Here is a 17,756-nt window from a genome sequence, read left to right on the forward strand (position 1 = left end):
GGAGGGAGGGAGGGAGGGAGGGAGGGAGGGAGGGAGGGAGGGAGGGAGGGAGGGAGGGAGGGAGGGAGGGAGGGAGGGAGGGAGGGAGGGAGGGAGGGAGGGAGGGAGGGAGGGAGGGAGGGAGGGAGGGAGGGAGGGAGGGAGGGAGGGAGGGAGGGAGGGAGGGAGGGAGGGAGGGAGGGAGGGAGGGAGGGAGGGAGGGAGGGAGGGAGGGAGGGAGGGAGGGATTTATTTATTTATTTATTTATTTATTTATTTATTTATATATATATTTCCAATTCTTAATCCTAGTTTTAAAATGAATGGGTTCCAAACTTTCAAAAAGAAACCATATCTATTTCTCAGATTATAAGAAGCTTTTTCTAATGGGATACAACTACGCATTTCTGCGTACCATCTTTCAATTCTTATTTCATTGTGATCTTTCCAAGTGACCGCTACACATTTTGAGCAAAATTAGAGCACATGGTATTGGGGGTAGGGTATTGACATGGGTAGAGAATTGGTTGGCAGACAGGAAGCAAAGAGTAGGAATAAACGGGTCCTTTTCAGAATGGCAGGCAGTGACGAGTGGAGTGCCTCAAGGCTCGGTGCTGAGGCCGCAACTATTTACAATATAAATGATTTGGATGGTGGAATTAGAAGTAACACTAACAAGTTTGCAGATGACACAAAGCTGGATGGCAGTGTGAACTGCAAAGAGGATGTTAGGAGGTTGCAGGGAGATTTGGACAGTGAGACATTTGAGTGAGTGGGCAAATGTATGGCAGATGCAGTATAATGTAGATAAATGTGATGTTATCCACTTTGGTGGCAAAAACAAGGAGGCAGATTATTATCTCAATGGTGTCAGATTAGGTAAAGGGGAAGGGCAACGAGACCTGGGTTACTGAAAGTAAGCGTGCAGGTACAACAGGCAGTGAAGAAAGCTAATGGCATGTTGGCCTTCATAATGAGAGGATTTGAGTATAGGAGTAAAGAGGTCCTTCTGCAGTTGTATAGGGCCCTGGTGAGACAACATCTGGAGTATTGTGTGCAGTTTTAGACAATAGACAATAGACAATAGGTGCAGGAGTAGGCCATTCAGCCCTTCGAGCCAGCACCGCCATTCAATGCGATCATGGCTGATCACTCTCAATCAGTACCCCGTTCCTGCCTTCTCCCCATACCCCCTCACTCCGCTATCCTTAAGAGCTCTATCCAGCTCTCTCTTGAAAGCATCCTACGAACTGGCCTCCACTGCCTTCTGAGGCAGAGAATTCCACACCTTCACCACTCTCTGACTGAAAAAGTTCTTCCTCATCTCCGTTCTACATGGCCTACCCCTTATTCTTAAACTGTGGCCCCTTGTTCTGGACTCCCCCAACATTGGGAACATGTTTCCTGCCTCTAATGTGTCCAAGTGTCCAATCCCCTAATTATCTTATATGTTTCAATAAGATCCCCCCTCATCCTTCTAAATTCCAGTGTATACAAGCCTAATTGCTCCAGCCTTTCAACATACGACAGTCCCGCCATTCTGGGAATTAACCTAGTGAACCTACGCTGCACGCCCTCAATAGCAAGAATATCCTTCCTCAAATTTGGAGACCAAAACTGCACACAGTACTCCAGGTGCGGTCTCACCAGGGCCCGGTACAACTGTAGAAGGACCTCTTTGCTCCTATACTCAACTCCTCTTGTTATGAAGGCCAACATTCCATTGGCTTTCTTCACTGCCTGCTGTACCTGCATGCTTCCTTTCAGTGACTGATGCACTAGGACACCCAGATCTCGTTGAACATCCCCTCTTCCTAACTTGACACCATTCAGATAATAATCTGCCCTTCTATTCTTACTTCCAAAGTGAATAACCTCACACTTATCTACATTAAACTGCATCTGCCATGTATCAGCCCACTCGCACAACCTGTCCAAGTCACCCTGCAGCCTTATTGCACCTTCCTCACAATTCACACTACCCCCCAGCTTAGTATCATCTGCAAATTTGCTAATGGTACTTTTAATCCCTTCATCTAAGTCATTAATGTATATCGTAAATAGCTGGGGTCCCAGCACCGAACCTTGCGGTACCCCACTGGTCACTGCCTGCCATTCCGAAAGGGACCCATTTATCCCCACTCTTTGCTTTCTGTCTGTCAACCAATTTTCTATCCATGTCAGTACCCTACCCCCAATACCATGTGCTCTAATTTTGCCCACTAATCTCCTATGTGGGACCTTGTCGAAGGCTTTCTGAAAGTCGAGGTACACCACATCCACTGACTCTCCCCTGTCAATTTTCCTAGTTACATCCTCAAAAAATTCCAGTAGATTTGTCAAGCATGATTTCCCCTTCGTAAATCCATGCTGACTCGGAATGATCCTGTTACTGCTATCCAAATGCTCAGCAATTTCGTCTTTTATAATTGACTCCAGCATCTTCCCCACCACTGATGTTAGACTAACTGGTCTATAATTACCCGTTTTCTCTCTCCCTCCTTTCTTAAAAAGTGGGATAACATTTGCTATCCTCCAATCCACAGGAACTGATCCTGAATATATAGAACATTGAAAAATGATCTCCAATGCTTCCACTATTTCTAGAGCCACCTCCTTAAGTACCCTGGGATGCAGACCATCAGGCCCTGGGGATTTATCAGCCTTCAGTCCCATCAGTCTACCCAAAACAATTTCCTGCCTAATGTGGATTTCCTTCAGTTCCTCCATCACCCTAGGTTCTCCGGCCCCTAGAACATTTGGGAGATTGTGTGTATCTTCCTCAGTGAAGAGAGATCCAAAGTAACGGTTTAACTCGTCTGCCATTTCTTTGTTCCCCATAATAAATTCCCCTGCTTCTGTCTTCAAGGGACCCACATTTGCCTTGACTATTTTTTCCCTCTTCACGTACCTAAAAAAACTTTTGCTATCCTCCTTTATATTATTGGCTAGTTTACCCTCGTACCTCATCTTTTCTCCCCGTATTGCCTCTTTAGTTAACCTTTGTTGCTCTTTAAGAGTCCCAATCCTCTGTCTTCCCACTCTTCTTTGCTATGTTATACTTCCTCTCCTTAATTTTTATGCTGTCCTTGACTTCCCTTGTCAGCCACAGGTGTCTCTTACTCCCCTTAGAGTCTTTCCGCCTCTTTGGGATAAATTGATCCTGCAACCTCTGCATTATTCCCAGGAATATCTGCCATTGCTGTTCTACCGTCTTCCCTGCTAGGGCCTCCTTCCAGTCAATTTTGGCCAGCTCCTGCCTCATGCCTCTGTAATCCCCTTTGCTATACTGTAATACTGACACTTCCGATTTTCCCTTCTGCCTTTCCATTTGCAGAGTAAAACTTATCATGTTGTGATCACTGCCTCCTAATGGTTCTTTTACCTCTAGTCCCCTTATCAGATCAGGATCATTACACAACACTAAATCCAGAATTGTCTTCTCCCTGGTAGGCTCCAGTACCTTCCAGTACAGTACCTTCTCAAAGTCCAACTTCGATAGCCATTACTGCTCGGGGATGGAATGGAGGTATAGCTTACGCACACGCCGCACTCTGAGATAACGAAAACGAATCTTCCAAATGCTGTTTCTTGATTAATTGGTCTTTATTAAAGTAGCACAATTCAAAGAGTAAATCATAACTTTTTGTTCTTATCAACTGTTTCTTCAAACAATACAGTAAAAATCGTGTAGTCGTTACCGTGTGGTTCTTGTGATTGTAGCTAGCGCAAGCGTGACTGGTGCGAGCGTGACTGGTGCATGCGTGACTCGTGCGAGCATGGTAAAAAATTATTCTCTCCAACCTCCGAGACTAAACTGACCCACAATCTCTGTCGCTACGTTAGCTTCCTCCCATGTACACTCCCCATTACGTATCAAATCACACCCACAAGCATGCAAAAAAGACCAAAACTAGAAATATTAAACATAGCCATAATACAATGACAGTAACTAAATTAAGCGTAAATGGCTCCTACACACCGGCCCCTAATTATTCTGCTTATATAATGAAGCAATTACTAATAGATACCAAAAGGAGCTATAAAAGCTTAATATTTATAAAAAAGCAAAAGTAATATGCATTATATGTTGGCATTCACACTTCTTTAGCGATTCTTCAATCTTCTCCTTCGCCTTCAAGAAGCAGACTCTTGGTTATTGGTCTTACCAAGATGTCCTTAGTCTGAAGTCGTACAGTACGCACCAAACCTTTAACGTCTGGCATGATCTCCAGTATCCTGCCCATCAACCAAGAACCTCGTGGTGCAGTAGAATCAACCACCAAGACGATATCACCTGGAATAAAATTTCTTCTCACTCTCAACCATCGTTGACGTTCTTGAATTAGAGGTAAATATTCTTGTGTCCACCGTTTCCAAAAAAAATAGTCCGCCATATATTGTACCTGTCTCCATCTGCGTCTAACATACAAATCTTCCTTTACAAAGAGCCCAGGTGGTAACATTGGCTTGGTTTTCAATAAAAGAATATGATTTGGTGTAAGTGCTTCCAGGTCATTCGGATCATCAGAACTTTTGGTAATGGGTTGGTTATTCAAAATTGCTTCAGTTTCACAAAGTTTGCAATCCTTCCTCATCCAGAACTTGTTTAAAAACAGAGCGCAGCACATTTCGAACCATGCGAATCAATCGTTCCCAAACACCACCATGATGGGATCCCGCTGGGGGATTAAAGTACCATCGTATCCCTTGTTGAAGCATATCATTCTGGATCTTGTTCTGAATCAAGCTTTTAAGCGCTTCTCTCAACTCTCTTTCCGCTCCAACAAAATTCGTACCATAATCAGATCTTAATGATAGAACTTGACCTCGTCGACAAATAAATTTTCGTAATGCATGAATACAGGAGTCTGTGTCAAGTGTAGATGCAATTTCAAGATGTACCACTCTCCTTGCCATGCAAGTGAAGATTACACCATACCTTTTCACCAGACATCGTCCTCTTTTAACCTCGATAGGACCGAAATAATCAACTCCTACCTCTGCAAATGGAGGATTATCAGGTTGAATCCTTTCCAGAGGCAAGTCTGCCATTTTCTGTTCTCCAACTCTTCCTTGCTGACGTTTGCACACAACATAATTCTTTATAACCTTTCTTGCAGCAGAGTTACCTTTGACAATCCAATATTTTTTACGAAGTTTCGACAACATGTGATTTCTTCCTCCATGTCCGATCTGTTCATGAATACGTCGTAACAGCAATGTTGAAATATGAAAGTCCTTCGAGAGAATAATAGGGTGCTTAGCTTCTTCAGGCATTGCCAGTTTATTTAGGCGACCACCTACTCTCAGAAGTCCTTTATCCAGTATCGGGTCAAGTCTGTATAAACAACTACTTCTTTTAACACCATGTTCACCAGCTTGAAATGCTGCTAGCTCTTCCTTATATTCTTGTCTTTGACAGAAAGAGATAACTGCATTTTCTGTTTTAAAAAGATCATCCGAACATAAACACTCTCCCGGTATGATGCCTTAAACATCTGCATCCCTCTGTCAACCTTTTCTTTCAGCTTACCAGGATCCGTTTCAAAGCCACTCATAGCAGTCCGAGTTTCCTTTCTCTTACGAGTCCACTGCAAAAGCATTGTTTTTAATTTAAGAAACCAAGCTACCACAGTCTTCAACTTATTCCATGATGAGAAATGGGTAATTAAATAGTTTGTTGAATCCAATGGGTCCTTAATAATGGCGTTCATTAAGATGTCTTGCTTGATCTCCGGATCATTAACAGAGATTTCAGTTTCCAGGTTAAACTTTGGCCATTCTCGGTCTGGTTTACAGAGAATCTCTGGCCCATTGATTCATCTCTTACTGCTTAAGAAGCGGTCTGCTGTTAATCCTCTAGAGGCTTCATCCGCAGGATTTTCCTTGGTATTAATATACTTCCACTGTGATACATTAGTAGCATCCCTTACAAAAGAGATCCTGTTTGCGACAAATGTTAGGAAGCGTTTATTTTCATTATTGATGTACCTAAGCACTGTCATGCTATCAGTCCAGAAGATAGATTCCTCCAGCTTAAGCTGCAGTTCTTTTTGCAGCAATTTGTCAATTCTGACAGCTAAGACTGCAGCTGCAAGCTCCATCCTGGGAATCGCCATTTGCTTCAATGGTGCCACGCTGGCCTTTCCCATTAAGAATGCAACATGTACTTCATTGTTATCATTTTCCAGTCTCAGATATGAAACAGTATCGTAACCACTTTCACTTGCGTCAGAAAAATGATACAGCTGTGCAAATTTAATTCGACCAAAGTTTGTAGGCTTCATAGTCAACTCTGAACTCCGAGATCTTGTCGAGATCTTCTAACCACTCCATTCAGGGAAAAGTGTTTTACTCTAATGTAATGGCAGTTTCTATACCTTCTCAAAGTCCAACTTCAATAGCCATTACTGCTCGAGGATGGAATAGCTTACGCACACGCCGCACTCTGAGATAACAAAAACGAATCTTCCAAACGCTGTTTCTTGATTAATTGGTCTTTATTAAAGTAGCACAATTCAAAGAGTAATTCATAACTTTTCGTTCTTATCAACTGTTTCTTCTTCAAAATACAGTAAAAATCTTGTAGTCGTTACCGTGTGGTTCTTGTGATTGTAGCTAGTGCAAGCATGACTGGTGCGAGCGTGACTGGTGCAAGCGTGGTAAAAAACTATTCTCTCCAACCTCCGAGACTAAACTGACCCACAATCTCTGTCGCTACATTAGCCTCCTCCCATGTAGACACTCCCCATTACGTATCAAATCACACCCACAAGCATGCAAAAAAGACCAAAACTAGAAATATTAAACATAGCCATAATACAATGACAGTAACTAAATTACGCGTAAATGGCTCCTACACAAACATACTTTTAAAACAATAAAAGAGTTTTTCAAATCTCAAAAATTGTCAATTCTTGAGTGGCCAAGTCAATCACCTGATCTGAACCCAATTGAGCATGCCTTTTATATGTTGAACAGAAAACTGAAGGGGACTAACACCCAAAACAAGCATAAGCTAAAGATGGCTGCAATACGGGAATAGCAGAGCATCACCAAAGAAGACCCAGCAACTGGTGATGTCCCTGAATCGCAGACTTCAAGCAGTCATTGCATGTAAAGGATATGCAACAAAATACTAAACATGACTACTTTCATTTACATGACATTGCTGTGTCCCATACCTTATGGTGCCCTGAAATGGGGCGACTATGTATAAACACTGCTGTAATTTCTACATGGTGAAACCAAAATGCATAAAAATGGCCTTTATTAAAATCTTGACAATGTGCACTTTAACCACATGTGATTTTTTTCTATTACAAATCTCAAAATTGTGGAGTACAGAGGCAAATAAACAAATGATGGGTCTTTGTCCCAAACATTATGGCGGGCACTGTATTGTAGAGTCTTAACAAAAGCTAAAAAATTTGAATACATTATACCAATTCTCAGATCTCTACACTGGCTACCAGTCTGTCAGAGAATCGAATTCAAAGTTCTCCTAATTGTCTACAAATCACTTAATGGTCTTGGACCAAAATACATATCAGACCTTCTCTCACCTTGCATTCCAGCTGACCCCTTAGGTCAGCTGGGACCAGTCTATTAAACACTCCAAGAGTAAAAACCAAACATGGTGAAGCAGCTTTTTGTCACTCTGCTTCGTGCATCTGGAATAAACTCCCCAAATAACTCAAACGGGCCCAACCTCTAAATATATTCAAAACTAGGCTTAAAACCTTCATGTTCTTCAGGGTCTATGACTATCACTTTGATTCTTGCTACTCTATATATCTTACTTTTGGTCTATTATTACTTTTTATATCTTATTACTTTTTATCTAATTTTATTACTCTATCGTTCGCTCTGGTGTCAGACGACATTAGCTCGCTGTTGGCTTCTGTCGTCATCCAACATGTTGACAGAATCGGTCGCCCGATGCGTCACAGAGTGCATCGTGTCGTCTTTTCCGGGGGATCGCCACGAGGAGGCTTCTGTCATGATCCCCCATTACTCTATTAATCTTACTTATAACTATTATTTATTTATCTTATTATTCTTATTTTTTCCTACCGGTATTTTCCTACCTTTTCTCCTTGTTCTGTATTTTTTATGCTCTGTGTAAAGCACTTTGAATTGCCATTGCTGTATGAAATGTGCTATATAAATAAACTTGCCTTGCCTTGCCTTACATTGAGATATGTGCATCGCTGCCAATGAATGTGGGTTTGAAAATACTGCTAAATTGGATGCTCGGTGACCTCACTCACATTTTCCTGTTTATTCTCTTACCTCTGTAAAAAATTCTGAGCATTAAATACTGTATCTCAGACGATCAGTCCAACAGTCTAGAAATGGTGAAACGATCAGGGAGGAAGGAGAAAAGTGAAGTTGGGTGTCATCAGTAAACACATAACAATTTCTTGTTTTCAGATGATGTAGTCAATAGGCAGATAGATCTGTGTTATGAATAGTGTCCGTGGGATTCATGAACATGGTAAAACGTTGATAATCCATTGCCTAATTATTCAAAAATCCCCGTGGTTTGACATCTGGCTCACCGGGTAATATTTTAACCCACGGGGCCCATTTCTCAACTTTAAGCTGATTTGGGACCCTATTTCCTGTGCTCAACTTTAGATTTATTGGCTTTATTGAAAAATTTAGGAATAACATCCAATGGTCTAGAAAATTTGCCAGTCCAGCATCACAATGTTTCTGATTAAAGAGGCACCAGGAAATAAAATGCCTAAATAATCTTTAAATTATCCCACCAACCTCCAATAAGGCATTATTAATACAATCTTTTTTGTAATTGGCACAATTCCTATAAACTCCATGCACCAATTTTAAATGGCAGCCAGGTAGATCGGAAGGATCTGCTGCCCACTATTTTCATTTTTTATGTTTCGCACGTTCTCAAAAGTAGCACCACATTCCATTCATAAGATTACCATTTTTACAAGAGCATAGTTCAAAGCACAGAATCTGCTTTGGGCAATCCACAAAGGCTGATGACAGGTCATTGACTCCTTTTCTCTGTTCATGTTTGCTGCTTGGTCTGTAGAATATTTTCAGCATTTCCCTTTTTATTCCACACAGAATGTTTATTGTGTCATATTATAGGCATTCACATCATTTGGTATCATGTAGAAATATGATAATTAATAGTGATATACCATTCAAAGGCAAATTTTAATAATTCAGTGCCTTCATTACATTATTCTAATAATTGTGAGTTGCAATATGGAGATATCCACAGTTCCTCATCAATTCAGTAAACTATGCAAAATTAGAATCGAAAAAGGAACAAAAACTGGGTGTGGTAGTGTTTTTTTCAAGTTCTTGAAATTGAATGTGACAACCCTCACGAATACAAAAGGCGATCTGTAAACACGAGTATTATTTGTTTTGTAAAGGCTATTGACCAATTCAAACTGTAACCACAAGCACTCGCTCAATTCTAACATTTACGCAGGATTTTAATCACTTAATCTCTATGTAGCAATATAAATATCCCTATGCCCATTTAATCCCATTTAGGACTGAGATGAGGAAAAACTTCTGCACCCAGAGAGTTGTGAGTCTGTGGAATTCTCTGCCACAGAAAGCAGTGGAGGCCAATTCACTGGATGTTTTCAAGGGCTAAAGGAAACAAGGGAAAAAGCAGGAATGGGGTACTGATTTTGGATGATCAGCCATGATCACATTGAATGGCGGTGGTGGCTCGAGGGGTTGAATGGCCTACTCCTACACCTATTTTTCTATGTTTCTATGCAACTTTCAAGAATTTATTTGCCAAAATATATTTTGTGATTTCCATTTTTGTTTTAATTAGCTTTTCAAAAAAATCTTAATCCAAGAAATAATGGGATTGATTGTTATTTTGTCAAGGAGCTCTGGAGCTGAGAATGAGAACATCTGAGTAGAATCATCCAAATTACTCTGCAAAATAAATATTACTGCAAACTGCAGGCAAATCATTTTGTCTTTATTACCAGCAAAAAAACTGTTTTGCTATTTAGGGGCTTTTTAAAGTAAGCCAAATTTCGAAAACAATAATATAGTCCCATGCTAAAAGTTCCCAAAGCAATCCATTGATTTAAGGTTATGCAGTAGCTGTAATTGTTGATTTATGGTGAAAGGTGAATATGTATAGGAAATTCCAACTTTTGCAATGAAGTCTCGGGTTTAAAATCACAGTAAAATATGATGCAAGCCCCTATATACAAAGCAGGAAAATGTTTATTTGTGTATCGTGTGCAACAAAATTGGTGAAAGTTTTGTCATAAAGAAACTTACAACTTTGTTACAGGAGCTTAGGATACCATTGGCAAAGTCGAGAGGTTTTTGGGAGAGAAAGAATTCCTATTTCTTTCACTCAACCTTTTGATAGAATCACACTGCAACTACACATCGAGTGATTGCATTTACACTCTTATTTTCATGAGAAGGATGGAGGAGAGGGGGCAGTGACAGCTGCAGAATATTTGTGGTCATTCCCAGACTACTCGGGACAGAATTAGCCTGAATTATTGTGATCATCAGCTGTCATGTGAATACGGGTTAAGAAGGAAAAAAATAATTGAAGCAAGATAAACAGTGTGAGGCAATGGTCATTTGCAATGTGAGGAAGACTTGCAGCTCATGGACCAGGGCAGTCCGCCTCAGTTGCCTATATTAAACCAATATTCGGAATGGTGGGGTGGATAGAAAAAAAGCAGTCATACTATCATTCTGAAAGAAGAGATGCCTGCTCTTTTCAAATCTACATAGTCTGAGTACTTACTTCGTACGTTGCTTAGTACTTGCAAAAGGAACAGAAGCCAATGGAATTTCTAAATTATAATACAGTATGTTTACAATTTTCAAGCTCAAGACCTGTGTGCGCATTATACCCACTGATTCTTGCATCTGCCCCCAATAATTGAATGATCTGCCACTCAAGGACTGTTTCATTGAATTACAATCCTTTAGATTGGATGTTATATAGTTCAATAGTTCAAAAGTCCTTTATTGCCACATGTACCCTAAGGTACAATGAAATTTGATTTACCATACAGTCACACCAAAAAAAGCAACAAGACACAATATTATATAAAAATTAAACATAAACAGCCACCACAGCAGCGTGTAAGAAACCCTAGGCACATAGCAAAAGTGGAGACCCACAGCTATCAGTCCGGGCCACACACATGCTCGTCACTGTGATGTGACCAGAGTTGCACCAATCACTTGTCGCTCTCTCTGCAGTCCCTGTCCGCCCGAACAGTCAAAAAGCCATCTGCACTCGCACCAGACTCCAGGAAGTTCCCGTGGCCCAACGTCCCCGCAAACACTGAGACCACCGCAGTCACGGCAATCCCTCCGAGTCCCTACCAGCAGGCAACATCCATCTTGCTTTCGGTGACCTCGCACTCCTCACTGTGATGGAAGGCGAATAACTTTTACCTTCCTTTTCTCCCGTGGTTGGGGCGATCAAAACATCCACAGTCGAGGCGATCGAAGCTCCCACAGTCGGTGATCGAGGCTCCCGCGATCGGGGCGGTTGAAGTTCCTGCAGCTGGAGTTCCCGAAGTTGGTCCATAACAAAGGGACCGCCAGCTCCACGATGTTAGGCCGCTGTGAGGACGGAGATGCGATCGGAAAAAGTCGCATCTCCTTCGGGGGAAGAGACTAAAAAAAAGTTTCCCCCACCACCCCCACTCCTCACATAATACAAAAATTAAAGATCAACTATAACATACAAATAAAAGGGACTAAAAACAACAAAGAAACGGACAAGACAGGATGTTAGTGAGGCTGCCTCTCGTAGTGCCACCCGGTATACCAAAGCTCCATCCATTTCTTCCAACAGTTTAAGCAGATATTAAAAATCTCATATTAATTTCCAATCATGGTCCTAGACAAGATCCATCTTCCAGTGCTCAGCATCATCAAATACAATTTTTGTCAATAATTCATGCAGTTGTTGATGAGAAGCTGCTAGCACAGTTGAATTTATCTTCATAACATTAGTCACTGAACATCTGTAACCAATTGAGGTACTGCGTGCACTTAGAAGTTTTAAATTGGAAAAGGAAAAAATGGTAAGTGTTATGCAATGAAAATGCTTGGGATGATTCACTATCTGATTTGTTATCGCTCCCTATGTAGAAGCACTTTGCTCACATGGGTTATTGAATGAGAACTCGCCAAGTAAAAAATTATTGATACAGGCTAAAATCACATCACATGACTTCTCATAATGTGATGGTACATTATGTGCTACATCACTCTGCCACTGACTATGAATCTCTTGTTCTAATTAAGAGATCCTGAGTACCTCACAAAGTGGGGAACAATATGAAAGCATCACCTGGCATCTTTCAAACAGTTCCTGGTGTTGCATGTGTCTAGTGCCCTGTTATAAATCCAGATGCCACTAGCTAGCAAATTTTGCGAAAAAGGGAGCCGAGTGCATAAGCTTTCCCCCTGCCAGTACATAACCTCTACATCATCAAGACTCTCGCAGTGCCTCCTCGTAGCAACACATGGTAACTGGGGCCATCTTCAGTCACAGGCTAAACTGCGCGGGGATCTTGGAGGAACTCTGGCCCCCAGAGATGTGACGTGCAGGCCCAACGGCATGTGGACACGTCCTGACGTCCATCAACCAGGTCCCAATTATGGGTTAAATAGCACCCCGCTGCCTTGCGGGTAAGGCTCAGGAGAGCCAAAGGCATTGGAGCTGGAGTCCCTAGAGACAGTTGGCTGATCCCTCGTGCGTCCGCCTTCCGGCAACTCCTGCAACCGAGTAGGCCCCAGATGTAGCAGCCACACCGTTCCTCTGGAATCAGCCTATTAGGTTGAGAGGGGAATGCAGATGCTGGGCAAGTTTGTATTCCCATTTACCTGCCCAGGCTCAGCGGCCAAATCAAATGGAGAGGACACTGAAAAATCTCCCTCTCCAAGCAGGACAACACCAAGCCGCACCATCATTTCCTGCAGATGGACGGATGCCAGAATATATCTATTAAAAAATCACGAAAAAGGTTGTAGCTGTCTCTACTCAGCATTTGTACCAGCTGCTTTCTTTTGGCAAGCTTTCCATCTAATTAGTTAATTGTCCTTGAGTGTTAATCTCGATGAACCTTTTATGTGGAACATCCTCAGATGACTTTTCAAAATCCAAACAGATTATATCCATCTCAGAAAAAGGACATAATGGGGAAATGTCGTTGTGTATTCCAGGTCAATCATCTGGGAGGAAGATAAGCATGAATATTTTTGAAAATAGGTTGTTTTTTAACATTTGGGCCAGCTTCCGTTTCATCCATCTACTTGACCAAAATACCTCTTCCATGTTGGATGGAGTTTTGGGTAAAACATTAAATGGGCAAAGTTTACAAAATTCTGTTCAATCCTCAAACTATATCCCACACTGCCTCCCGGTGTTTCAGACTGGTCTAGGGACCTAATGAAAAGGTTAGCAACTATTCTTTTTTGCTCCTGACCTCAGGTGTTGTCTGTATAGAGCTTGCATGAGTCCTAGTCACCACATGCGTTTTCTCTGGGTGCTTCTGTTTCCTCCCATATCCCAAAGTCATGTAAGTTTGTAGGTTAATTGGCTTCTGTAAAATTTCCCTTAATGTGTAAGGAGTGGATGAGAAAGTGGGATAACAGAACTAGTGTGAACAGATACTTGATGGTTGGCTTGGACAATGGGCTGAAGGACCTGGTTCCATTCCTGTACCTCTAAACTACATTTAAAAATCAGACCTTTCTGCGGGAAGTTGATAACTTGGCCCCTCCTTATATAGTTAATTGTCCAGGTAGAAAAGACTGCAAAAAATGTATTTCATCTTTCATAAGTTTGCAAAGTACTTTAAAAGTTGTGATTGCTATCATGTCAGAAACGTACCAGTGAATTGTGAATAGGTAAATAAAAATGTAACTATCTAATTCGGTGGGCATTTGGTTGAGCAATGATGATTAACCAACACATAAGAGTGAACTTCGTTGCTTAGTTTGTGAATTCTGCTAGGGAATATTTTACAACCAATGACACATTTGGTTCTGTGAGACCTCATTGCATAAGTAACACATTAGTTTATAATCCCATCTCAAACATTCATTACCAATCATGCATTATCATATGTATTGTACAGAACATCAGTTTGGCATTGAAACAGAATCATACAGCATGGAAATAAGCCCTTCAGCTCAGCTTGTCCAGACTGACCATGCTCCCATTTACCTGCATTTGACCCATATCCCTCAAACCTTTCTTATAGTTGTACCTATCCAAATCATTTTTAAAATGCTGTTATTGTACCTTCTTCAACTGCTTCCAATAGCAGCTTGTTCCATATACACATCACCCTCTGTGTGAAAGAATGGTCCGCAGGTTTTTATTAAATCTCACCTTAAACCAATGCCCTCTAGTTATTAATTCCTCAACCTTGGGAAAAATACTTTTGCTTAGTGTGACTGGGACTTTAAAGCACAGCCTTGAAGACAGGAAAACTGCCACTGCACCACAAGTGCCACGTAGAGTAATTATACACTTATGAGCCAAAGCATTATGACCACCTGCCTAATATGCTGTTGGTCCGCCGCGTGCCGCCAAAACAGCGCCGACCTGCCGAGGCATGGACTCTACCTGAAGGTGTCCTGTGGTATCTGGCACCAAAACATTAGCATCAGATCCTTCAAGTCCTGTAAGTTGCGAGGTGCAGCCGCTGTGAATCAGACTTGTCGATCCAGCACATCCCACAGATGCTCAATCGGATTGAGATCTGGATCATTTGGAGGCCAGGGCAACAACGTGAACACTTCATCATGTTCCTCAAACCATTCCCGAACAATATGTGCAGTGTGGCAGGGCGCATTATCCTGCTGAAAGAGGCCACTGCCATCAGGGGATACCATTGCCATGAAGGGGTGTACCTGGTCTGCAATGATGTTTACGTAGGTGACACGTGTCAAATTGACGTCCACATGAATGGCCACGGTTTCCCAGCAGAACATTGCCCAGAGCATCACTCTCTCTCCACCGGCTTGTCTTCCCACAGTGCATCCTGGGTGCCATTACTTCCCCAGCGAAACGGCGCACATGTACACGGCCATCCACGTGATCTAAAAGAAAACGGGTCTCATCGGACCAGGCGACCTTCCACTGCTCCAAGGACCAGTTCCGATGCTCCCGTGCCCAATGTGGGCATTTTCGACGGTGTACAGGGGTCATCATGGGCACTCTGACCAGTCTACGGTAATGCAGCCCCATATGCAGCAGGGTGGGATGCACTGTGTATTGTGACACATTCCTCCCGTGACCACCATTAAGATATTCTGTGACTAGGCCACAGTAGACTTTCTGTCAGTTCAGACCAGATGGGACAGCCTTCGTTGCCCTCGCACATCGATGAGCCTTGGGCACCCAACACCCTGCAGTCGGTTTGTGGTTCCCTCCTCGGACCACAAGGTACTCAACACTGCTGACCGGGAGAACCTCACAAGCCTTGCCGTTTCAGAGATGCCCTGACCCAGTCGTCTGGCCATAACAATTTGGCCCTTGTCAAAGTCGCTCAGGTCTTTACTCCTGCCCATTTCTCCTAAATCCAACACATCAACTTTAAGAACTGACTGTTCACTTGCTGTCTAATATATCCCACCCCTTGACAGGTGCCATTGTAACAAGATAATGTTATTCACTTCACCTGTCAGTGGTCATAATGTTTTGGCTCATTGGTGTATACGCTCAATACATCCAAAAGGAAAGAGGGTTGTGAATCATTGGAATTCCATGCATAAGAGGGCTGCAGATGGTCAATTGCTGAATATATTTGTGTGGTGTGGTAAAAGATCAGCCATGATCTTATTGATTGGTAAGGCAGGCCAGAGGGGCCAGATGACCTACTCCTGATTCCACTTTCTCTTCACTTTTAGATAGTGAAAGGTCCTGAGGTTACATGCGGGATATGTTTTCTGTAAGTCTGCATTTCAATTCCATTAAGAGCATGATTGTAATCCATAACGTAGACTCCAGTAAACATTTATTCATGCCAACATGGTCTCCACATGCTAATATCAAAAGCGGAACCCAAGCCCTTTCCCACATGATATCATCGGGAAATATTGGCAGGTTAATCTATTTAGAATTGCTTTGCACACCTTCTACCATCTGGATCAGAATTCATCTTGGCAGTGGTTTAGATACTTAAGGGGGCAAGATAAAGTATTTTGAAATTTCAGAGTATGCCAGCACTATCTAACATTATCTCCTTTTGAAGTTTCGACGGTGTTTTTTGTACTCATGGAAGCTGCACTACCGTTACACAATTATTTCCTGTTACTTTGTTCCATTCTGAGTGTATTGACGATGGGGCTTCCATAGTACAAGTGATATATATATATATATATGCTGTCAATAGAATAACATATTATTCTAGCCTAATCTTCCAAATTTCAGCTGCGCCACATAAAATGGAAATTGTAGTAGGCTACCCAGCTGGATATGAACAGAATAGTACATTTAAACCTAACGTCGGGTAGGAAACTTTGACGTTGGTTTCAACTGAGTAAATTTGGGTGGAAAACTATATCCGGCCATTATCTCTACATTACTTTACTAACCTTATACTGTGCTAAAAATGCTAGGTTTCAGTTAATCTGAGGTCAAAATCAAGGAAGAGATTGGGGGAAATTGTTTGGCAGCATGTCATCTCAAAGTATTCGAATAAAATGATGCTGTGACATTTAGTGTAGGTCCTGCCTCACCAGATTGGTAACCTTGTGTCCAATCATTGCACTCTCAACAATGCAACTATGCTCCTGGAATATCAAACCAAAAAGTTATGTTACGCAGGCTTAAAGCGATTTCTCCTCTTCCTTTCTCGAGAACATTTCCCCTGAAGTGCAACATTGCCGTGGAACAACAGAAGGCAAAACACTCCATTTACAATAAGATTCTAAAGTGCAGACATGAGAAACTGCAGATGCTGGAACGTTGAAAAAAGTGCCGGTGGAATTCAACGGGTCAGGTAGCACTTCTGGAGGGTAATGGACAGATGACATTATGGGGCAGAACCTTTCTTCAGACCCATCTTCAAGACCCTTCCTTCTATTGTCTGTCCACTTCCCTCTAGAGATACTATCTGATCTGCTGAGTCACACCAGTATGGCGAGTCCGAAAACTTGTTGGTTGTAGAAGAAGTTTATTGCAGCCGCAATATTCGAATACAAAGTTAAACAACAAGGTAAAGGACAACCATCAAAAACTTACTGTCTTCTTCGAAGACTTCGCCGAACTCTACATTTCGGGCGCCAAAAGCGCACATGACAACGCTGGCCAATCAGCGATGTCGCTCTCTGGACCAATCCCCACGGTCTCGCTCACACGTGACCTCGCTGGCCAATCTGAGGGTTCGACGACCCGGACCATTCTCTATGGTCGCTACATGACCCCCCCCAGAACCCGAGGTACGGAACCTAGCAGGGAGCCGGATTTCGCGACCATAACGAGTACGGAGAGGGGCAGCCTGAACCACAGGAGCCGGGGGTTCCGGACTTGGAGGAACTGCCGGAACGGGGGGTCCTGGAGGAACTGCCGGAACGGGGGGTCCTGGACTGAGCGGAACTAACGGAGGTCGGCCTCTCCTAGGGGTTTGGCCGACCAGGACAGGTTGATCCGGATCCAAGTGTGCAGGTTTGAGCCGGGACACCGAGACGAGCTCACTCCTGCCGCACATGTCTAAGGTGAAGGTAGCCGTTCCCTTACGCAAAACCCG

Source organism: Rhinoraja longicauda, chromosome 4, assembly GCF_053455715.1.
Source record: "Rhinoraja longicauda isolate Sanriku21f chromosome 4, sRhiLon1.1, whole genome shotgun sequence".
In the NCBI taxonomy this organism is placed as follows: domain Eukaryota; kingdom Metazoa; phylum Chordata; class Chondrichthyes; order Rajiformes; family Arhynchobatidae; genus Rhinoraja; species Rhinoraja longicauda.